The 8466-nt window shown below is 39.9% G+C and overlaps 1 non-coding gene and 1 pseudogene across 1 annotated transcript; one reads left to right on the top strand and one right to left on the bottom strand.

Moving 5' to 3' along the window:
* Positions 1-4315: 4315 nt before the first annotated feature.
* Positions 4316-4388, bottom strand: TRNAR-UCU. Its single transcript has one exon. It is a non-coding gene; the product is annotated as a tRNA-Arg (tRNA).
* A 1431-nt stretch (positions 4389-5819) lies between these two features.
* LOC102391148 lies at positions 5820-6725 on the top strand (annotated as a pseudogene).
* The last annotated feature ends 1741 nt before the right edge of the window (positions 6726-8466 follow it).

Here is an 8466-nt window from a genome sequence, read left to right as displayed (position 1 = left end):
ATATCACAATGCACTTAATACTGTTTAGAGCAAGTTTATGAAATCAATTTGAAATAGGAAATGGAAATCTAAAATTGGTAAATGAAGTTCAGAAGCCTGCTTCCTTTAGGATAAAAAGGAAAACATACCAATATTACTTTAATAGTTTCTCCTACATTTGCCATAGAATTTAATTTTAACAAACAAATGATTCCCTTGGTATTGGATGAAAACACATTTTAATAACGCCTTAGTTAATTTTTAAAATTTTTTTGTGCTATATCCTGATTTAATGCTACATGAAACTACTTAAATGTATGCTTACTATGTAGTAATCACTTAATAAATCTTAATACTTAAGATGACTGATGATAATGATAATGAGGTTGTAATTTTGATATATTGGCCAAATATATTACAAGACATTTCCTGGTGGCTCAGTGGTAAAGAATCTGCCTGGAATATAAGAAATGAGAGACATGGGTTTGATCCCTGGAGCAGAAAGATCTCCTGGAGAAAGGCATGGCAACCTACTCCAGTACTCTTGCCTGGAGAATGCCATGGACAGAGGAGCCTGGTGGACTACAGTCCATAGGTTCCCAAAGACTCAGAAGACTGAAGCTACTGAGCGCACATGTGTATTACACAGTACTCTGTAATTTCTCACTTAATAATATAATGATGAGAATGAAAAAAGTAAAAAGATTATCTGAATCAGGGTTTTCTAAATTAATTAACAGTAAGGAGAAATGGCCTATTTTTAATTCTTCTGAAATGAATGCCTTTAAAGCTAAATTTGCTATTGGAAAAAATGATTCATGCTTACCTGTTTGAATTGAAGCTAAATGCAATGCTTACCTTTATACTGAAACTGAAACTGAAGTCGCTGAGTCATGTCCGACTCTTTGCGATCAAATAGACTGTAGCCTACCAGGCTTCTCCATCCATGGAATTTTCCAGGCAAGAGTACTGGAGTGGGTTGCCATTTCCTTCTCCAGGGGATCTTCCCAAAGTAGGGATCAAACACGGGTCTCCTGCACTGCAGGCAGACACTTTACCATCTGAGCCACCAGGGAAGCCCGACTTACTAGAGTAAGTCACCAAAAATTAACATTCAGTTCAGTTCAGTTCAGTTCAGCCACTCAGTCGTGTCCGACTCTGTGCGACCCCATGAATCGCAGCACTCCAGGCCTCCCTGTCCATCACCAACTCCTGGAGTTCACTCAGACTCATGTCCATCGAGTCAGTGATGCCATCCAGCTATCTCACCCTCTGTCGTCCCCTTCTCCTCCTGCCCCCAATCCCTCCCAGCATCAGAGTCTTTTCCAATGAGTCAACTCTTCACATGAGGGGGCCAAAGTACTGGAGTTTCAGCGTTAGCATCATTCCCTCCAAAGAAATCCCAGGGCTGATCTCCTTCAGAATGGACTGGTTGGATCTCCTTGCAGTCCAAGGGACTCTCAAGAGTCTTCTCCAACACTGCAGTTCAAAAGCATCAATTCTTTGGCACTCAGCCTTCTTCACAGTCCAACTCTCACATCCATACATGACCACAGGAAAAACCATAGCCTTGACTAGATGGACCTTTGTTGGCAAAGTAATGTCTCTGCTTTTGAATATGCTATCTAGGTTGGTCATAACTTTCCTTCCAAGGAGTAAGCATCTTTTAATTTCATGGCTGCAGTCATCACCTGCAGTGATTTTGGAGCCCAAAAAAATAAAGCCTGACACTGTTTCCACTGTTTCCCCATCTATTTCCCATGAAGTGATGGGACTGGATGCCATGATCTTCATTTCCTGAATGTTGAGCTTTAAGCCAACTTTTTCACTCTCCACTTTCACTTTCATCAAGAGTCTTTTTAGTTCCTCTTCACTTTCTGCCATAAGGGTGGTGCCATCTGCATATCTGAGGTTATTGATATTTCTCTCGGCAATCTTGATTCCAGCTTGTGTTTCTTCCAGTCCAGCGTTTCTCATGATGTACTCTGCATATAAGTTAAATAAGCAGGGTGACAATATGCAGCCTTGACGTACTCCTTTTCCTATTTGGAACCAGTCTGTTGTTCCATGTCCAGTTCTAACTGTTGCTTCCTGACCTGCATACAGATTTCTCAAGAGGCAGGTCAGGTGGTCTGGTATCCCCATGTCTTTCAGAATTTTCCACAGTTTATTGTGATCCACACAGTCAAAGGCTTTGGCATAGTCAATAAAGCAGAAATAGATGTTTTTCTGGAACTCTCTTGCTTTTCCCATGATCCAGCGGATGTTGGCAATTTGATCTCTGGTTCCTCTGTCTTTTCTAAAACCAGCTTGAACATCAGGAAGTTCATGGTTCACGTATTGCTGAAGCCTAGCTTGGAGAATTTTGAGAGTTACTTTACTAACATGTGAGATGAGTGCAATTGTGTGGTAGTTTGAGCATTCTTTGGCATTGCCTTTCTTTGGGATCAGAATTAAAACAGACCTTTTCCAGTCCTGTGGCCACTGATGAGTTTTCCAAATTTGCTGGCATATTGAGTGCAGCACTTTCACAGCATCATCATTCAGGATTTGAAATAGTTCAACTGGAATTCCATTACCTCCACTAGCTTTGTTTGTAGTGATGCCTTCTAAGGCCCACTTGACTTCACATTCCAGGATGTCTGGCTCTAGGACAGTGATCACACCATCGTGATTATCTGGGTCGTGAAGATCTTTTCTGTATAGTTCTTCTGTGTATTCTTTCCACCTCTTCTTGATATCTTCTGCTTCTATTAGGTCCATACCATTTCTGTCCTTTATCGAGCCCATCTTTGCATGAAATGTTCCCTTGGTTTCTCTAATTTTCTTGAAGAGATCGCTAGTCTTTCCCATTCTGTTGTTTTCCTCTATTTTTTTGCATTGATTGCTGAAGAAGGCTTTCTTATCTCTTCTTGCTATCCTGTGGAAATCTGCATTCAGATGCTTATATCTTTCCTTTTCTGCTTTGCTCTTTGCTTCTCTTCTTTTCACAGCTATTTGTAAGGCCTTCCCAGACAGTCATTTTGCTTTTTTGCATTTCTTTTCCATGGGAATGGTCTTGCTCCTTGTCTCCTGTACAATGTCACGAACCTCATTCCATAGTTCATCAGGCACTCTATCTATTAGATCTAGGCCCTTAAATCTATTTCTCACTTCCACCGTATAATCATAAGGGATTTGATTTAGGTCATACCTGAATGGTCTAGTGGTTTTCCCTACTTTCTTCAATTTAAGTCTGAATTTGGTAATAAGGAGTTCATGATCTGAGCCACTGTCAGCTCCTGACTGCAGCCATGAAATTAAAAGATGCTTACTCCTTGGAAGGAAAGTTATGACCAACCTAGATAGCATATTCAAAAGCAGAGACATTACTTTGCCAACAAAGGTCTGTTTAGTCAAGGCTATGGTTTTTCCAGTAGTCATGTATGGATGTGAGAGTTGGACTGTGAAGAAGGCTGAGCACTGAAGAATTGATGCTTTTGAACTGTGGTGTTGGAGAAGACTCTTGAGAGTCCCTTGGACTGCAAGGAGATCCAACCAGTCCATTCTGAAGGAGATCAGCCCTGGGATTTCTTTGGAGGGAATGATGCTAAAGCTGAAACTCCAGTACTTTGGCCACCTCATGCGAAGAGTTGACTCATTGGAAAAGACTCTGATGCTGGGAGGGATTGGAGGCAGGAGGAGAAGGGGACGACAGAGGATGAGATGGCTGGATGGCATCACCGACTCAATGGACGTGAGTCTGAGTGAACTCCGGGAGTTGGTGATGGACAGGGAGGCCTGGCATGCTGCGATTCATGGGGTCGCACAAAGTCGGACACGACTGAGCAACTGAACTGAACTGAATTGAACTGAATACCCTTAGAATATGTAGTTAGTTGTGTATCTTATTTTCAGTTACTTATTTTATATTGGCTTTCAAAAAAGTTAACATGTAATATGAAAATACATGTATAACATGCTGAAAACAATGAAGCAATTTACTACTTCTGCAAGAATGAGTTAAAAGAGTGTAATTTCTAAATATACACACATGCACACCACACTAAAAGTATGCTTGATCTCTAACAGGAAAGAGAGGAAGGAGGGATTTACATTTTAAGTGGGAATCCATGTTTATACTTTGGAAATGAAGTGAAAAATCTCTCAGTTTTGTCTGGCTCTTTGTGACCCCATGGACTATACAGTCCATGGAATTCTCCAGGCCAGAATACTGGAGTGGGTAGCCTTTCCCTTCTCCAGGGGATCTTCCCAACCCAGGGATCAAACAGGGGTCTCCTGCATTGCAGGCAGATTTTTTACCAGCTGAGCTCTCAGGGAAGCCTGAAATAATCTCCGCTTGAACAGGGACTTGAACCCTGGATCTTCAGACTAGAAGTCTGATGCTCTACTGACTGAGCTATCCGGGCTCTTACACTTTGGGGGAAATTCCAAAGAAGCAATCAAATTGATTCATCTTTAATGTATTCTAGAAGATAATGAATCACATTTAGTGGAAGAAATGTACTAAGCATTGCCCAAAAAGATCTACAGAAAAACAAACAAACAAACAAAAGAAGCTAGTAATATAGTTAAAATAATAAGAAAAATGCAAAAAAGATGGGAGATCTCAACCTATTGCATTCACATGCATGACTAACACAAACGCATGCAAAAAATAAAGAATGAATAAGTTGAATGGGATCATCAGTAAAACAGCAATTATTGAGGATGTGGGTAATTTAGGAAGATCTCACAGATGAGTTGTGGGTGGTATCTCTTTCATGTAGTAAATGAGTGAGAGGTGAACATTCTAGCTAGAACTGCTTTCGTGAACATAAACCTGAATGTACTTGCCTCTTATGTCTCAACTGTTCCTGGGCCAAAAGAACAGCTTAAAATTCCTTTTCTCTCAACTGAGAAATCTGAATAGAACTTATCACTACTGATTTATAGACTTTACACCAATATACACGTCTGAAAACTAGTAACATCCCGTAATATTATATAGTCAGCTCATCAATTTTATTTATAAGAAAAAAATGAAATATGTAGAATATCAGTCCCAAACAAGACTTTGGAAATACCACAGGAAAACCAACACTTTAAAAATTAACTATGTTGCTGCTGCTGCTAAGTCGATTCAGTTGTGTCCGACTCTGTGCAACCCCAGAGACGCAGCCCACCAGGCTCCCCCATCCCTGGGATTCTGCAAGCAAGAACACTGGAGTGGGTTGCCATTTCCTCCTCCAATGGATGAAAGTGAAAAGTGAAGTCGCTCAGTCATGTCCGACTCTTTGCGACCCGATGGACTGCAGCCCACCAGGCTCCTCCACCCATGGGATTTTCCGGGCAAGAGTACTGGAGTGGGTTGCCACTACATTCATCCCTAAAACTATCTTAGGTCACTTACAATATATTTCACCATGCAATCAAATTAACTTTCAATTGATAATAATTAAACATTGAGAGGTGAATTGAGAATTGAGAGGTGAAGAGAAAAACACAGGCCGTAAGAGCAAAATCACTAATGTAAATGAATTTAACTCAAATTTTTGCATTTTTGAGCATTCAGATGAAGAGCAAAATCTTCAGAAAAAGTGATAATTCATGGTAGAAAATAAAGATTAAAAGGATAACTTTTCTTACAAATGGATTTAATAATAATGAAAAATGTAATTCACAATCTTTTAGACACCTAGCAAATTATAGGTTTGTTTTCTAATCGAATTGGAAAAAATGAATGGTGTACCATCTTTTATATATATAAGGAAACAAAAGCCAAAGAAAGTGAAATAACAGTACCTTTGATTGAATCATTGCCACAGATGCAATATGAAGAGAGGGAAGCAGAAGACAACATGTCCACAGTGATGCAATTTGTACTTCTAGGGTTTTCTGACCTTCTAAACCTCGAAGGGCTATTATTTGGGGTGTTCTCCATCATTTACATCATTATCTTTACTGGAAAGAGTCTTATAATAGTAACTACACTTGACCCTGCCCTGCACAAACCCATGTATTTCTTCCTGGCAAATTTTCCTTCTTGGAAATCTGTTACGTGTCCATCACTCTACCTAGGATTCTGGTGAACCTTTGGACTCAGGACAGAAGCATTTCTGTGCTGAACTGTGCTGCCCAAATGTGCTTCTTCCTTATCCTCGGAGCCACTGAGTGTCTCCTCCTGGCGGTGTGGCCTATGACCTCTGTGTGGCCGTCTGTGACCCTCTGCACTATCCCCTGGTCATGACCCCAAAGGTGTGCCTCCAGCTGGCTGTGGGCTCCTGGGTCAGTGGAATTCCAGTGCAGATAGGGCAAACATGCCAGATCTTCTCTCTGTGTTTCTGTCATTCGAATAAAATTAACCACTTCTTCTGTGACATACCCCCCATTCTGAAGCTAGCCTGAGGAGACACTTTTGCACATGAGCTCTCAGTCTATGCAGTAGCTCTGTTTTTGCTTCCATCTCTTTTTTGTTGATCCTTGCCTCCTATAGCCAAATCATTTCCACTATTCTGAGGTTGCCAACAGCCAGAGGACAGGCTAAAGCCCTCTCCACATGCTCTTCTCACCTGTTGGTTGTGATGTTATTCTTCGGATCTGCTGCCATTACCTACTCAAGACCAAAATCCAGTCATTCTGCAGGAACTGACAAACTCTTCTCTCTGTTCTACACCATAGTGACTCCGATGTTCAATCCCATGATATACAGCCTTTGGAACAAGGATGTGATTACAGCACTGAGAAAATTATTACTTGAAAAATAATGTGATGATTTTAATTATAAATGTTTTAACTGTTTGCTAAACAGTTAACAGAGAAACATTTTCAGCTTCTATCATCCCTCTTTAAGGAGTTAACCACTTCTATTCTGAGATGCACTTATGAATACTTTAGAAAACTAATCCATAATTTACTGGGCTTGGATATATACCAGATAAGTGAGTAATCAATCCTCCATGCCTAAGGAATAATCCTGCTTCATGAATTATATAGTAATTAACATATTAAAAAAGCTAAAACAAAATTGAATCAGTTAAGTTTTTTGGCTTACATATACTGGGAAATATATGTTTGTTTATCTAAATAATTATCTCTATCTCCACACTTGCATTTGTTGGCATTCTTTGATTCTATAGCACAGAAAATGACTACTAGCTGTTGAAAATTGGATGTTTGAAAGAGGGATTGAATGAGTGAATGGGTAAATGAATATTGCTAGTGCCAACATCAGACTGCTAGCAAAAACATCTAGATTTTTTCAGAGAACCAGTACTATTGGGAGCATATTTGCTTATCCACTATAAACTCACATGAAATTACTCCAATCATAAAACCCAAAGAAGAGGATTCATAGATTTTGTTCTCTAAGTGCGTGATAAAAGAGTACCTTACTACTCATCTTAACCGGTTTGCTTTGCATGTATTTGCATGTTCTACTTAGCAAATTTGATCCAAAATAATTTGCTTTGCATTATTTCATCCATTACATAGCTACATTCTAACAGCTAAATCTATGTCAATTTGAATTTTTAAAAGAAAATATGTATGGATATAAAAGTGAAGAAAAGTTTTAGAAGTTATTTTCAGAATTACCCACAGTCCATACAATTGCATTATATTAGTGTGTCTGGACTAACCTCCCATGTCTTTATCCCCTCCTTTAGTGTTGAACATTTTAAATCATTGACTGATATAATGAAGGAATGTGAACATATCTTACTAGGATTATTAATGCCCATCTTCCCAGTTCCAGCCTCAAATCAGCAACATTAAGAGATGATTTGTTGTAGCTGTCCCTGAGAACTTCTGCTACAGTTCTTTTGACAATTATTTCATTCTCTAGTTTTAGTTTTAATTATAAACTAAGCCATGCCCGTGGGGCAACCCAAGATGGGCGGGTCATGGTGGAGAGATCTGACAGAATGTGGTCCACTGGAGAAGGGAATGGCATCACTTCAGTATTCTTGCCTTGAGAACCCCATGAACAGTATGAAAAGGCAAAATGATAGGATATTGAAAGAGAAACTCCCCAGGTCAGTAGGTGCCCAATATGCTACTGGAGATCAGTGGAGAAATAACTGCAGAAAGAATGAAGGGATAGAGCCTAAGCAAAAGAATACCCAGCTGTGGATGTGACTGGTGGTAGAAGCAAGGTCCGATGCTGTAAAGAGCACTATTGCATAGGAACCTGGAATGTCAGGTCCATGAATCAAGGCAAATGGTCAAACAAGAGATGGCAAGAGTGAATGTCAACATTCTAGGAATCAGCGAACTGAAATGGACTGGAATGGGTGAATTTAACTCAGATGACCATTATATCTACTACTGCGGGCGGGAATCCCTCAGAAGAAATGGAGTGGCCATCATGGTCAACAAAAGAGTCCGAAATACAGTACTTGGATGCAATCTCAAAAATGACAGAATGATCTCTGTTTGTTTCCAAGGCAAACCATTTAATATCACAGTAATCCAAGTCTATGCCCCAACCAGTAATGCTGAAGAAGC

This window comes from Bubalus bubalis, chromosome 2, assembly GCF_019923935.1.
Source record: "Bubalus bubalis isolate 160015118507 breed Murrah chromosome 2, NDDB_SH_1, whole genome shotgun sequence".
NCBI classification, from domain to species: domain Eukaryota; kingdom Metazoa; phylum Chordata; class Mammalia; order Artiodactyla; family Bovidae; genus Bubalus; species Bubalus bubalis.
This window is presented reverse-complemented; position numbering and strand designations above follow the sequence as displayed.